General features: G+C 43.3%; 1 non-coding gene across 1 annotated transcript; it reads left to right on the top strand.

The window, feature by feature from the left end:
- Window positions 1-283: 283 nt before the first annotated feature.
- TRNAA-AGC (transfer RNA alanine (anticodon AGC)) lies at window positions 284-356 on the top strand. Its single transcript has one exon. It is a non-coding gene; the product is annotated as a tRNA-Ala (tRNA).
- The last annotated feature ends 7713 nt before the right edge of the window (window positions 357-8069 follow it).

Here is an 8069-nt window from a genome sequence, read left to right as displayed (position 1 = left end):
TCAAATCAAAAGCCCTACACCTGGCGAGCCGAACATGTCCTCGGACACTCCGGGCACTAAAAGCCATACGCCATTTCAGAGAACCGCTATCATGCGAAGCGGTAGTTCAGTCTCTACTACGAAGCGAGTGACCTCCGTGCGTGAAGTGCGCAAGTTATCAGGGACCACACCTCTGGTGAAAGTGTGGCACACACAATGAAGACTACTCTATCTGGATGTGATCAGGCGAACTAAAAAATTTGGCAATATAAAACTGATCACATATTGCGCTTTTGGTTGTACTGGGGGCGTAGCTCAGATGGTAGAGCGCTCGCTTAGCATGTGAGAGGTACCGGGATCGATACCCGGCGCCTCCAGACTTTTTCTGCTTGTCATGCATCTCGATTGAAAGGATCACGTTCTATATTTAAAATCGTAACAAGAAAGTACGGCTTTGATCTCGGCTATATTGAATCGCCGGGTACTATGAAATATTTAAAGTATATCTAGGTTTAGTGTAGGAAAGTAGGATAATCTTTCCTACTTTCATTCTTAATCCTTTTACGCTCCAGGGTCGGTTTTCTCCTCGAACTCAGCGAGGGATCCCACCCCTACTGCCTCAAGAGCAGTGTCCTGGAGCGTGAGACTTTGGGTCGGGGGATACAACTGGAAAAGAGGAGCAATACCTCGCCAAGGATACGCTGAACAGGAGCTTTGTAGGAGATGATAAGTTTGGAAGGGATAGACAAGTAAGAAGGAACCGGTCGTGGCCTCAAGTTAGGTACCATCCGAGCATTTTCATGGAAGAGAAGTAGGAAACCACGTAAACCCACTTCGAGGGTGGCTGAGGTGGGAATCGAAACACATTCTACTCTGTTGACCTCCCGAGGGTGAGTTGACCCCGTTCCAGCCCTCGTACCACACTTCAAATTTCGTTGCAGAGCCCGGAATCGAACCCAGGGCCCCGGTGGTGGCCGCTAATCACACTAACCACTACACCACAGAGGCGGACATGGTAGTGCATACTGAAATGTAATTTATTCCATTGTAACGTTTCGAGAAATGTATCCGTTTTGAAATGCATGGTAATCTGATAAAAGACAAAATTAACAATTCATTCCTTGTAGATCATGAATTTAGATACTGGTATACTGGAAACGGAGCCTCGGGCTTACACCGCTGGGTTCCGGGGTTAAAATCCCGGTCACTCAATGTGAGATTTATCGTGGACAAAGCGGAGGAAGGGGAGATTTTTCTCCGGGTACTCCTATTTTCCATGTCATCATTCATTCCAGAGATACTCTCCAGTAACATTTAATTCCGCCCTTCAGTCATTCATCACTGCCCCAGAGGAGTGCGACAGGTTTCGGCAGCCGGCACAATTCTTATCCTCGTCGCTAGATGGGGTCTTCTTTCGTTTTGTTACTGACCCGTTCAAATGACTGGAAACTAGCTAAGGATTTCCATTTTAAGCTGTAAACGTCGAGTAAACAACTAACGAAACAGTGTTCGTATTATCGTGCTTAAGTTATCGTGGACCACGTGCATACTAGTTTGTTTCTCATTCCCTGTGGGATTAACCACCAGTTATCGTCGTCGTAAGATTGTCGTAGGACAGCCGAAATGCATGGTAATCTGATAAAAGTGTTTTGGTAGGATAGCTCCAATAAGCAAAATATATTCATCCTTTCTCTGTCATTTCTAAGGTCGCTGAACTTACCCTGGATCATTTTCCTACTTTTCCTATGTGTTTTTTGTCACACCGATTCAGACAAGTCTTATGGCAGGATAGGGCTAGTAATGAGAAGGAAGCGACCATGGTCTTAATTAAGATTCAGCCCGAGCATTTGCCTGGTGTGAAAGTGGAAATCCACGGGAAAACGTTTTGAGGGGTCTCTGAATGTAAGCTCTTGGACTTCTAATGTCGTAAGTCCCTCCGAATATCATGTGATTTCACTGCTGGGTAGGTCAAGGTTTACCCACAAGGGTTAGTTTTTCGCTCGGACTCAGCCTGAAGGCCAGTGTGCTGTAGCATGAACTTTTGCTCTGGGGATACAGCTTGGAAGGAGGACCAGTACCACGCCCAGGTGGCCTTACTTACTATGCTGAACAGGAGCGTTGTGAAGGGGTGAGAAGATTGGAAGGGACAGGCAAGTAAGGGGGAGGGAAGCGGCTGTGGCCTTGAGTTACATAACATCCCTGCGTTTGCCCGGAGGAGAAGTGTGAAACCACGAAATCCACTTCGAGGATGGCTGAGATGGGAATCGAACCCTCCTCTACCCAGTTGACCTCCCGAGGCTGAGTGAACTCCGTGTGAACCCTGTTCCCGCTCTCGTACAACTTTTGAAATTTCGTGGCAGAACAGTGAATCAAATCCGGGCCTCCGGGGGCTACAGCTAATCATGCTAGCCAGTAAACCACAGAGGCGGACTATTTGTATTATTTAAATAGACTTGTATGCACGAGGAGTTTACAGGAAGCATGCAATAAAATATATCACTTGTTATTTGGTTTACGGACAAATCTTACGAAATGAACTTTCCTTCAGTGCAAGTTTTCAGCAAGGAATTCTGGAATTACCTCCGGACGGCCATGATGTGTTAATGCCGAGTCTATTGTGGGTAGTGACGGGAAAAGTACAAAAAAGTACTTGGGCTCGATTTCAGTTATCGAGAAAACTTTTTTCTTTCCTATTTAATCCGTTCACCTCCCAGGGTTGGTTTCTCCCTCGGGCTCAGCGAGGTATGCCACCTCTGCCGCATCAAGAGCAATGTCATGGAGCTTGAGACATGGTTCTGGGATACAAGTTGGGAGGAGAACCCGTATCTAGTCCAGGAGGCCTCTCTTGCTGTGCTGAAAAGGGGCCTTGTGAAGGGGTGGGAAGATTGAAAGTGATAGACAAAGAGGAAGGAAGGAAGGAAGGAAGGAAGGAAGGAAGGATTTGGCCACCATGGCCTTAAGTTAGCTACCATCCTGGCTTTGGCCTGGAGAAGTAGTGGGAAACCACGGAAAACCATTTCGGGGACATCTGAGGTAGGAATCGAAGCCCCACCCCCCTCTACTCAGGTGACCTCCCGAGGCTGAGTGGACCTCTTTGCAGCTCTCATACCACTTTTCCAATGTTGCGGCAGAGCCAGGAATCGTCGCAGTTAATTACAATAATCACTACACCGCGGAGGCGGACTATTGAGAAATACTCTACTCAATTACGACTACAAGTTACTTTATAAAATGTAATCAGTAATGATGCAATGCCAATTACTTTACAGAACGTTAGTGAAAAGGAAATCATTGATATTTTACTTCTGGGGCTGGAATAGTACAAATGTTTGCAAGGTAAGGGAATATAATACATCTTGTGTGGTTTTTCTAGCATAGCCTTTAAGAGGCTATTATCACCAGGTTAGACTAGACATGATGCAGTGGAATCTCCGAAATGATCTTTTCCTATCTTTTCTAATTTATTTAATGATTTTTAGAATTTTAAATTATTTTCCATTTAGTTCGCAAATAAATGAATTCGTTCTTAAAATTCTTCACTAATCATCGACGTCTTAGAGGAAAGTACATATCTGTATTTTTTGAAAATTCGCCCTGCAGGAGCACTTGAAGGAATATCTATGTTTAATTTTAAGAACTTCGTTGGCATTTCTTTTAAAGTACTAGGGAAGTAAGAAAGTACCTCATCTAGAACTGCTGAAGTTACCTGTTCCGCTGCAGTAGAACTGAAAAACATATCGTCATAATTTTATTTTTCACATTTCCGCTCGGTGTGAAGTATATCAATTACAAGAATGTGACGATTACGTTTCAGGAAGTCCACCTCTATGGTGTAGTGGTTAGTGTGATTAGGTGCCACTCCCGGAGGCCTGGGTTCGATTCCCGGCTTTGCCACGAAATTTGAAAATGGTACGAGGGCTGGAATGGGGTCCATTCAGCCTCGGGAGGTTAACTGAGTAGATATGGGTTTGATTCACACCTCAGACGGCCTCGGAATGGTTTCCGTATTTTTCCACTTCTCACACACAATCACTACTGATCTGCATTGAGGGCAGTCGCCCAGTGGCAGATTCCCTATCTGTTGTTTTCCTAGCCTTTTCTTAAATGATTGAACATCTCTCTTGGTAAGTTATTCCCCTTCCTATAAATGAATATTTACCCCAATTGGTCCTCTTGAATTCCAACTTTATCTTCATATTATGATCTTTCCTACTTTTAAAGACACCACTCAAACTTATTCCACTGACAGCTCGGAACATACCAGTTAGTCGAACAGCTCGTCTCCTTTCTCGCAAGTCTGCCCAGCCCAAACTTTGCAACATTTTTGTAACGCTACTCTTTTGTCGGAATTCGCCCAGAACAATCGAGCTGCTTTTCTTTAGATTTTTCCAGTTCTTGAATCAAGTAATCCTGGTGAGGGGCACATACACTGGAACCATACTCTAGTTGGGGTCTTACTAGAGCCTTATATGCCCTCTCCTTTACATCCCTACTACAACCCCTAAATACCCTCATAACAATGTGCAGAGATCTGTACCCTTTATTTACAATCATGTTTGTATGATTAAGTTAATGAAGATCATATCATTTCAGGATGGTACGTAACTTAAGGCAACGGCCGATTCCTTCCCTCTTCCTTGCTAACCCCTCCAACCTTCCCATACCCCCGCAAGGCCGCACTTCAGCATAAGAGGCGAGGTCGACTGGGCGAGGTACTGGTCCTCCTCCAAAGTTTCATCTCCCGACCCAAAGTCTCACGCTCCAGGACTCAGCCCTTGAGGCGATAGAGGTGGGATCTCCCATTGAGTCCGGGGAGAAAACCAACCCTGGAGTTTAAACGGATTAAGAAAGAAAGAAAGAAAGGAAGAAAGAATGAAAGAAAGAAAGACTAAACCATTGTTGAAAGCATAACAGGTAAAGTTTGGTCATACTAGTGTGCAGAAAATGAATGGAGATATTTTCTAGGTGATCATGAAGGATATAGAATTTTAAACTAAGTAATAGTAATCGTATGGTCTCAGCCTCCATGTGCAGGTTTTTATTTTGACGCCATCAGTGTTGTGTCAGTTCCCTTTTACTCCACCAGCTGGCTGACCAAGCCAAGTAATATATTCTGTAAAATCGTTAATATGTTGTTTACTTTTCTTGTAGACATTATTAACGTCACTGTGAACAGTTAACACACTTAAATACCTCGGGACATCCTGCGGCTACATAACCTTCATCCACTCGCGCGTTTTTGTATTATGCCGCACATTTCTCGCCAGAGAACTGAGAAAGGCCTTTAAGGGACAGGTATTTCTTAGTTAGTCTTCTCGTCATTATCCAAAGTTCGATTTCAGCCCATCCACCACTCCCTACCATCCCACTACAGTCCGAAAACTGACGGTGCCGGCCAATCTGCCGTTTTGAGAGCGGAAGCAACAGTTATTTTTCCATCCCTCAACAGAACATATAAGTAAACATTTACTTATTTTTGCTAGTATTGCGGAATTATGTTCAGATTTCGGTAAACTAATGTGGCATAAAGTTTTTCATGTTAAAATTTCATTGAAATATAGCTTCATTTTTGGCCAGAAAATAATAACGATGAATTGCCTACTCGGTTGTTCAAGTCTCAACGATACAGCTATTCTAAAGATATTCCTCGAGTTATGGAGGAACTTGGGAAGTAACAGTTTTCGATCTGTGTTATTATTATATATCATACCTGTTAGTACGAATTTCCCTTAAAGGAAAATACATAGATTTTAACGTCTTTTATTTGCATATTTTTTTAAGTAGTTATTTTTGGGGTGAAACACTGAAGAAAAACTTATCTTGAAGGACTGAAAATGTGCTATCATTTTACTAACCAAAAGATAAGAAGTACTGAATTAATTTTGAAGATGTTTGCGGTGTACGTAATAAATACTTCTGTGAATTATTTTATAAATATTTTTGGCCGAAACTGTGCTTGTGAGGTTTCGTCAGATTTGCAGTCCTGATTATTTTGAAGCGGTGCGGGTGGAGTGGAGAAAATTTGATGAAAATGATCAAACATGATGGGCGTTCAAGTTGTCGGCGCGAGCCCGAACGTGTCACCACGCCGCGCGAGCGGATGAAGGTTAAACTGAAAGGAAGGTTGAACTGTTAATAACGAAATACCCATTAACCAGGCATTCATGCATGTACTACTACTACTACTACTACTACTACTACTACTACTTCTACTACTACTAAAATGCTTTCATTCCTCCACTGAAGGGGGAAGCGCCCTCCTAGACGGTAACGCCGTCTCTCAGGCCAGGAGATTTGACACAGTGAAGGAGATGTTCGGAGATGGTGAGAGGGTTGGTGGCCGTGGCCTATGCTAGGAACTGTCTCGTCATTCGCCTTAGTGCAGGAGAATGGAAAACCACGGAAAACCATTCCCAGTACAGAAGACGGCGGGGATCAGCCTAACTCCGTCTCCCGAATACGGAGGCGTAGAGCCGCGGTAGAGTTGTGGCCACCTCTCCTATGCTCGGTTGGTCGGTCGAAGTGAAGAACTGTCGGACCACAGACCAGCCGTTACCATTATTAGGCTGAAACTTACTCTTCATCAGCCGACTCATCTCCATTATCATCATGAATATTTTCATTCCCCGAGATAGTTACCTAGCCAAGGCAGTAACAGCGTGCTAGGTTAATCCGCAAGGACGAGGTTTCGGTTCCACGTCAGTGAGCTGAGAAATTCAGAAACGAGCCTAACGTTCCTCGACGACAAGGGTAAAGGGAGGTATGTTCGTGATAATGGTTCGTCATAAATCTTTGAATAAGCATCATTACGTCCGCTAGAGCGATGAACACCAATGCATGTAGCTAGAGACATCTATTGAGAACTCAGGAAAGTAGTAATAATGTTGAAATGCTCAATGTGAAATACACAAGTTCATGATACTTCAAAGATTTATCAAGAACTTACCTGTATCACGATTATACCTCCCTTTACCCTACATATTTCCTCCTTAACCAAGCTCAGTCTTGATCAATCAATCAATCAATCAATCAATCAATCAATCAATCAATCAATCAATCAATCAATCAATCAATCAATCAATCAATCAATCAATCAATCAATCAATCAATCAATCAATCAATCAATCAATCAATCAATCAATCAATCAATCAATCAATCAATCAATCAATAAATCAATCAATCAATACTGAACTGCATTTAGGGCAGTCGCCCAGGTGGCCGATTCTCTATCTGTTGTTTACCTATACCACTTAGTCGAGCAACTCGTCTCCTTTCTCCAAAGTCTTCCCAGCCCAAGCTTTGCAACATTTTCGTAAAGCTACTCTTTTGTTGGAAATCACCCAGAACAAATCGAGCTGGTTTTCTTTGGATGTTTTCCAGTTTTCGAATGCACTGGAGCCATAATCTAGTTGGGGTCTTACCAGAGTCTTACACAAGCTCTCCTTTACATCCTTACTACAACCCCTAGAAAACCTCATAACAATGTGCAGAGAACTCTTCCCTTTATTTACAGTAGATACTACGGATGTTTTATTTCCGTATTGTGACCGTTCACAACATCACCTATGGTATGTCATGATATCCAGGAGATGAAATATGCCGTTTTCCGCGTCATTCTACGATAAAAACTGCCCAAGTTAGAATTTTTCTGCCCGCTCCAGGACTCGATTTGCAGTATCCAGAGTCGCGCGACCGAGCTCTAGTTGCCGGTAATTAGCAGCAAGGCGGTGCAAGAGCGCTTGTACTCGAAGTTTTCTCACTCCAACCACGAGCGAGATGAAAGAGACGCGTTATGACGTGACAGAGAATCTAGGCCACTAGCTGAGCCCAGAGAGTATATCCAACATTAAAACTAACATTATACCCTGTTTTCCTCGCTCATTCTCCACTGCCAACTTAACGCATTCAGCTGTTTTATTTCTGTTAATTTTTACAAATCGCAAAATACCCAATGGATAATTAAGCGTAAACATTCATTTGAATCAGGGAATTTTACGCATAATTATGAGACCGAAAGTGCTCTACTTAACTGACAGAGCGGTAACTACGCTGTAAACAAGGGCGCGTCTTAATGACTAACAGATGTTGG

Source organism: Anabrus simplex, chromosome 4, assembly GCF_040414725.1.
Source record: "Anabrus simplex isolate iqAnaSimp1 chromosome 4, ASM4041472v1, whole genome shotgun sequence".
Taxonomy (NCBI): domain Eukaryota; kingdom Metazoa; phylum Arthropoda; class Insecta; order Orthoptera; family Tettigoniidae; genus Anabrus; species Anabrus simplex.
The sequence above is the reverse complement of the archived record's forward strand: the minus strand, read 5'-3'. Positions and strand labels throughout refer to the sequence as shown.